Source organism: Pyrus communis, chromosome 11 (genome assembly GCF_041283825.1).
Source record: "Pyrus communis isolate YQ-2024b chromosome 11, ASM4128382v1, whole genome shotgun sequence".
NCBI classification, from domain to species: domain Eukaryota; kingdom Viridiplantae; phylum Streptophyta; class Magnoliopsida; order Rosales; family Rosaceae; genus Pyrus; species Pyrus communis.
In genome coordinates this window covers 29041832-29049991 of record NC_142575.1, presented here as the reverse complement: position 1 = coordinate 29049991, position 8160 = coordinate 29041832, and the positions used below count along the sequence as shown (strand labels likewise).

Below are 8160 nucleotides of genomic sequence, written 5' to 3'. Positions count from 1 at the left end.
TTCTAACAGCTGAAGTCGTTGGCTTTCATTTTATGAAATTTTCAATCTTTTGTTTTACTTAAATTTCAGTTTGAAGCCTGTTTTGATTTTTCAATTTTTTTTATTTTTTATTTTTAAATACAGCTTATTAGGCACAATTTCAAAAAAGTGCCCGTTAGGTGGTTTTTAGATTGTCTGACAGATTGTCAGAATGTAGGCACAAAAAGACATATTTGTGCTGAACTATTTGAGCACAAAAAGTCATATTGTACCCTTTCATCAAAGGTGACGCCCATGGAGGGCACATACAATATAATAGTTGCGACACTGTTGCCATTGGTCCATGGGCACATATGTTGGTGCCCTTTGACCTCAAAGGCACAAATAATTTATTGTGTGCAGTGCCCATTATTTTTGTAGTGTTAGTACTAATTTAAAGGAAAATGCTGGGGGAGATCATGTTTGTAGACTATGTTGACGATTGATGATTGAATTCTTTCTTTAATGATTTAAAGAAGTAATCGAATCATTAATTGTCACATCTTGTGGTATACAAAATATGATTCAAGTAGGTTGGATGACAAGGATTAAATTCTTTAAGTTCTTACAATTGGTCTTTTATCTTCACTGCAAGATAGTTCATTTACCACATTAAATTTACCACAGATATTATGTGCCCGTTATAAAATATGAACATATTTATCATAGGCTTAGTTAGTATGTTGTAGATAACAATATTTTACAACGGGCAAGTAGTAGCTCATTTGATAAAACAACTTATTACCACAGACTTAGTCAGCATGTTGTGAAAGTATTAAAGCACCACGTACATTGGCCGTGATCAATATTGTTAGTAGCCACACCGCATTTTTTTATCTACCACGGACATTAAACGTGATGCAGTTACACACTATTTTAAAAAGTTTCTAAAGGCGGGACTAGAAATTTTCCCAAATTTTCAAATCTTTAAATTTTCACAATATTCCGTCACTTCCCAAAATTTAAGTGAAATCATTCCTCAATCTTTTTTACTTCCTTTTTATTCTCTCCCACCAACGCCAACTTCAAAACTTCCCAACCGTTCTTAGTTAGCCATCTATAGATTTTCGTTCACCTTCTCCCTCTCATTGACTCCATCTTCTTCCCTTTCATGGTTATTTTGAGAAGCCAAACAGGTGTTTATAAAAGGCTCTCTCTCTCTCTCTTAACTAACCAAAATTTTTAATTCTGAAATCTGAATTTCTTTTATTCAAGCTCCCTAATTTATTAGAAATTCACTCTAGGTTTTGGTATTTATTCTTCAAAATTTAAGGTTTACAATTTTTTTCTTTTCAAGTGCTCTGCACAATATTTGGTTGATAAAAGTCTTTTCTCTTGCAGGCATTTAAGAGCAGAAACCAAACTAGAGCGGTGCTACTCTTGGAGAGATTTGGTAGCAATTTTGTTTGCTTCGATTTTTTATTATTATTATTATTTTTTTTTTTTTTTGTAGAGATGATAGGATTAACTTGTTAATTAATATATAAATATTTTATTGGGATATTCGATACTTGGAATTTTATTACTTAGATTACGATTGATTGTATTTTGAGTAAGTGACTTGGTGGTTTTGAATTTTTCTGTTGATAGTATCCTTGAGACATGAGTTTGATTCTAAGCTTTATAATTTTTCCTTCTTTATCTCATAGGTGGTTGGTGATTCTAATATATGAAGGGTCATAACTCAAATATCAACTACTGCATTTACATTACAAGCACATGTAAATTTAAAGTATGTATTGGCTTGCTGGAGATGTGTGTCTTCTTGAAGAGACGAATGCATAGAAGGCAAATATAATTGGAGCACCAAGTTTGGAACTAGGACTTAAGTTTTGTTTTAAAGTATGAAACAAAGTATATACATGCTTGGTACAAAAATGTAGTACAATTCACTGGCTTGGTATCTAAACTACATATTAATGAAACCCACTTTGTCAACCAAAAGAGGATAAAAATACAATTTTGTTTTCTATCACAACAAAAAAGTTAAGGACAGTAACGTAATTTCACAAAACAAAATTTTGTAGTTTTTTTTTTTCTAAACCTCACCTACAGGTAATTGTATTATGTCTAATTTAAAAAAATAAAAAATTAAACAAATAAACTTCTCTCCCTCTCTCCCCACTCCCACTTTTCTCTCACTCTCTTCCTCTCTCTCCTTTACTTTTAATAACAAAACTAAAATATTTCACACATACTTTGTATGTGGGCATGTACTAGTTTTTATGAAGTAAATGTGCAATTTTGTTTATAAAAAATATTTTATATTTATTATAATTTATTATTTTTAAAATTTTTCTTATAACAGGCATGGTATGTGGTTAATATGTAACTCACAACGGCCATAGCATGTGGTGTTAGATTCTAATATATCACGCGCACAATTTGTGATTACATCACATTTGACAACAGACATTGCCCATGGTAAAAACTGAGAGTTTTTATCAGATCTAGTTTACTAACGGGCATTATGCCCATGATGGTTTGATGTATGACATAGTATCCATCCCACATTGCTGATTTGATGCCCGTTTGATGTATGGGCATTTGTCGTTTGAAGTATTGCTGATTTGATGTAAGACATAGTATCCATCCCACATTAACAACTTTGCAAACTAAGAATAATGCAATTTATCAACTACAACTACAAGAATCAACTGCGAACAAATATTCTTTGTTTAGGTTTAGCAGTCCAAAACTATGAGTTTCTTTTTCTTTTTCATTCCAACCGATATTGAATAAAAGAAAACCGAAGACACGACCTAGATGAAGAATATTCTTCGCTAGCTACTTGAGGAGAGAGCTACAAGCCCTCTAATTATATGAAATGATTTTTTAAATATGAATCGTATATTTTAAGCTTAATTGGATTAATAGTCTTTGTGGTGATAAGATAGTTGGAAGATAGCCTGTGGTAAAAAAAAAAAAAATATATATATATATATATATATATATATATATAGATTTTAAGCCTTTGTGGTAAAATCTGTTAGATTTACACCCAAAATTGTAGATTTCGTCAACTCTTCATTAATTGTTAATACATAAGGCTCACACATGAGACTAAAAAAATAAAGTTAGCCTTACATGCAAGCCACACTTACTAACAATTAATGAAGAGTTTCGTTTTAACTTAATATGTTTGGCTCAAGTGCTAATAATTAGAGAATTGACGAAATATTCAATTTTGGGCATAAATCCTTATAGACTTCACCACAGGAACTTAAAACCTTTTTTTTTTTTAACCACATGGACTATCTTCCAACCACCTTATCATCACTGTGACTAATAATCCAATTAGGCCTTTATCTTATCTACACCTAATTTTATATATATATATATATATATATATATATATATATTCTAAAATCCCAAATTTGCCCTTATTTAAACATATTAATAGAATCTTTTTTATTAACCAAATAATGGTGAAAAGACTATTTAGTCTTTTACCACAACAAAAAAGTTAAGAGCATTAACGTAATTTTACAAAATGAAATTTAGCTTTTGTTTAAGCATCACCTACAAGTGATTTTAACATCTCTAATTTTTAAAATTTAAAAAAAAAATTATATCTTTCTTCCTACTCCCACATTCTCTCTCTCTCTCTTCCTCTATCCTTCAATTTTGAAAACGAAAATAAAATATTTCACACACATTTTGTGTATGGTCATATACTAGTGTTAATAAAAAAATTAAAAAAATTTAAACCATCCAGTCTCCATCAACCACAATCGAAAATACACGGAGACGCTACCTAGTTAAACCACGACAGAATGCATTACGCTTAAACTAGGGTTAACAATGCTGCATGCATTTACTGCAGTACGTAGTTCATATTCATTGTTGTGTTTGTTCTTAATATGTATACAAATGTATTCTTAAAGCTTTCAACCCAATGACTAAACATCCAAAATTAACAAATTGGGTGACCAACAAGAATAGTAAAATTTAAAAAAGGAAAAACAAATTGGATGGAGGAAATAGAAAAGGAGGATAACAATTTAATTGAGAAAGAAAAGGAGCCAGAGAGCAATAGTTCATTGGAAGTTGGAACGTTCACAGCTTCCATGTGCTTAATTATACGTCATTTTGTCAAGGTAAATTTGTTAATAACATGTTTATTAAAAGATGAGTGAAAAAATAAGACATTAAAGTGGAGATATCCGTTCTTATTTTTGAATTAGTGATACATTACATATGGCGCCGAGTTACCGTGATTCTGTGTTCATAGTTCTACGAGCATAGGTCTCCTACTGATATTATGTGGATGTTGTTCCAACTAATCCAATTTGTTGGAGACATTTTCTGCTGGTGGTTTAGACTGAGTTGTAGCGTTTGGAAAGGACTACGGAAGAAAGGGTCGAAAGCTTTGCCCCACGGTTGGCGCTCACTGCACGAAATGGTCGAAAGCTTTGTTACCAATCAATTTAGTGGGTTGAAGTCCCCCGAGTTGCATATTTTGTTCGAAGATAGTTCGGAATTTGTTTATGGATTGACATTTGAGGATAGGTCCTTTATGTTGTGCGGAACACTCTTTTCCCTTTAACCGGAGTGAAATTCCCGACAAAGTTTTATTGAGGTCCAGTATGCACACTATCCTCAGTTTGTTTGTATTCTGAATTTGCTTGCAATAAATTATCGTATTTCTCTCAAAAAAAATAAAAATAAATAAATAAATAAACAATTAACCTTCCGACATAACCTTTGTGATTTGGACATGGTCTTCGCCTTATCGGATAAGATGAGGAAAATCGTTATAATATGCGCAACTAGACCGTTCTTAGAAGTACAAAATAGTAACTATCAACTCCCAAACAAATAAATAAAGAGAATCAAACAGGTACCATGTAATATAAAATGTTTGCTTCTAGATGTGTAAATTATATAATATACAAAGTTATATAAATTCGCATATTTGAGAATACATTATCATAAAAATAATGCTAAAGACAACGAATTTTTAAATTAAATTTATTTTGTAAATTATATGATATTGATAATTGAATTATTACTCAAGTGTTAATTAAACGAAATTTAGTAAACAATGTATGTTAGAATAATTAACATGCTTATTTTCTATTAATGACATATAATTTAATTTATTAATTTAATTTTAAAATTTAGTATCACAACGTTATCCTTATCATAATACACCATTATCTTATAAATCCAACACGATCATTACCGCTTTATACAAAGTGCAGCTGTGCAGCGTAGGACTGATCAGCATTGGCGTCTAAGCAGTCGGTGCACGCAATGATGAATGACGGCTATATGTTAGTAATATTTATCAAAGACCAGATCTGAGAAATGATCCCAATCCAAATTATAAATAGAGGGACTACTAAGTTCTTTAGATCAAACTTGAACAAGATTTCTACTACATAATTTAACTATGTCACCTTTGCTTTCCCTCTTTCTTTTCTCACTCTTTGCTTTCGTTGCTCAAGCTCAAGTTCCCGCAAATCAAACCTTCAAGTTTGTCAATGAAGGTGAATTTGGGCCTTACATTGTAGAATACGATGGAAACTATCGTATGCTCAGTGTGTTTAGCTCCCCCTTCCAACTTGCCTTCTACAACACCACCCCAAATGCCTTTACTCTTGCTCTTCGAATGGGTTTGACTCGTTCGGAGTCACTCTTCCGTTGGGTTTGGGAGGCCAATCGAGGAAACCCAGTTGGCGAAAATGCCACCCTCGCATTTGGAGAAGATGGCAACCTTGTACTGGCGGATGCCGATGGTCGAGTGGCTTGGCAAACCAACACTGCCAACAAAGGTGTGGTAGGCTTCAAGTTGCTTCCAACAGGCAACATGGTACTTTATGACTCCAAGGGCAACTTTGTTTGGCAAAGCTTTGACCACCCTACCGACACGTTGTTGGTGGGACAATCTCTAAGGCCAGGAACAATAAACAAGCTGGTGAGTCGGGTCTCCGAGACAGAAAACAAAGATGGGCCGTACAGCTTGGTGATGGAGCCTAAGGGAATCTTTTTGTACTATAAGAGCAACAACTCTCCCAAATCAATACTCTATTCTCAGTTGTTTACCATTGAGAAAGGCTCACTTGATCATGTCACATTGAATGTTGCACCGGACACAGATGAGGGTTATGCTTATGACATAAGCTTGGAATATCAAGTGGCCAACTCTTCCTCTGGTGGAAATGCCATTCTAGCTAGACCCAAATACAATAGCACACTGACATTCCTTAGGCTTGGAATTGATGGAAATGTCAAGCTGTACACTTACTATGACAAGGTGGATTGGCGTGCATGGGAGGTGACCTTCACTCTTTTCGACAGAGATAATTCGATATGGGAAACCGAGTGCCAATTGCCAGAGCGGTGTGGAAACTTCGGTCTCTGTGAGGACAGCCAATGTGTTGCTTGCCCATCCTCTAAGGGACTATTCGGCTGGAGCAAGGCTTGTGAGCCTGAAAAGCTAACTTCTTGTGCAGCAAATAGCTTCCACTACTACAAAGTTGAAGGGGTTGATCACTTCATGAGCAAGTACACCCGGGGAACTGCTATAAAGGAGACCGATTGTGGTAAGAAGTGTACTTCGGATTGCAAGTGTTTGGGCTACTTTTACAACAAAGATACGTCAAGGTGTTGGATTGCTTATGATTTAAAAACCTTGACCAAGGTTGCCAATTCTACTCACGTGGCATACATTAAGACACCTAATGAGTAATCACTAGTTTAATATGGGGTGCATTCTCACTTGAATTTATTTATTGTGATTTGAACTTAAAAATGTTATTGCATCCATAAATAATTGTTATGATTCTCCAGGTGCATGGAGAACAATATATACATAACAGGGAACAACGAATATATCTTTATGCTCACGATTTGGTTATAAGTATATAATATAATTATCAATGTTTCCGGTGTTTAACCTCTGCTGTGCTTAGCGATCGAGCATTCTATATGCTAAATTAAGTTGGCATATATATTTGAAAGGCATTAGCCTTGAGGAGTAATTGGCTGTGCTTAAAATATGTCCTTTCTTCTAGTGATTAATTTTCTTTCAGGTCTGATAAAATGGGTAATAGTCTTTTCAGTTTTGGTCATACTGATTTTCATTCCAAACACGAAAGGACCAAAGAAGAAAAATAAAAAATAAACTTTAGGAAATATTTAAGCCCTGAAGATTGACTTTCAATTTATGTTTTTAATGGATATAAAATAGATTAAAGACCAGAGTCACGAGAGGGTCATCAAACATAAAGCATCATATAACATCACACAACGTCTGTTTAGCCAGGATTGGAAGGTACAAACCCAATTACATCGGAAAAGATAAAGTGAGCATAATTGGCTAAAGCATCGAAAACACAGTTAACCTCTGCCAAACATGCCTAAAACTAATAGATTCAAAGGTTGAACTTACAAACAAAATATCATGGACAAGAGTTTTAATAGATTCAAAGGCTGAAGCCAAACATGTCGTCCCTTGTGCTATCAATGAAATCAACGACTTCTATATTTCTAAATGGTTTCGTGAGTTTAGATTTCTAAATTTTCTTTGTGTCGTAGCTACCCTAGCTTCCCCTCCCTCTGCTTCTTCTTTTCCCAATATATTTTTAGTTACACAAAGTTACACGATTTCGGTCGACCAACTTCTATGCCCAATGCAGGATCCTATCCTATCAGATGACTAACTCATTTCACTCCAACTCGTCCGAGGGATCGGAAAAAGTTTTCCCTCCAAAACGCGTCTGCCACACGAACGATCGGATTCGGGAATATCTTGCTAAATGTCGAGGACAAGCTGATGCATGACAATCATACGAACCGCCACAAGACACAAATGAATGCCACCAACGAAGAATTGCAATTGAGTAAAATGACTACCCATGCCCTAGTTCAACGATAGCATTGAGGTTCGTCAAATTCAGTCTGTACAATTATACAAACCTCAAATGACTTTCAATCAATCCCATTGCTTTTAGCACAACACAAATTGCTATTCAGCTACAATCTAAAAGTCTTTCTTCAAAGCAAACGCTTCCTACGATCCCTATAAGATCTAAAACTCTTACAGCTTTGCCACCTCGTGATGTGATTTGGTTGATGGGTTCCAACAATCCCTGATTTCCTATATGAGGCACATGTCTCCTGCTTAGTCTAGTC

The 8160-nt window shown here is 34.3% G+C and overlaps 1 pseudogene across 1 annotated transcript; it reads left to right on the top strand.

Annotated features, from left to right (window-relative positions):
* Positions 1-5329: 5329 nt before the first annotated feature.
* Positions 5330-6922, top strand: LOC137743278 (epidermis-specific secreted glycoprotein EP1 pseudogene; annotated as a pseudogene). Its single transcript, XR_015953502.1, has one exon. The product of XR_015953502.1 is annotated as an epidermis-specific secreted glycoprotein EP1 pseudogene (transcript).
* Positions 6923-8160: the final 1238 nt, after the last annotated feature.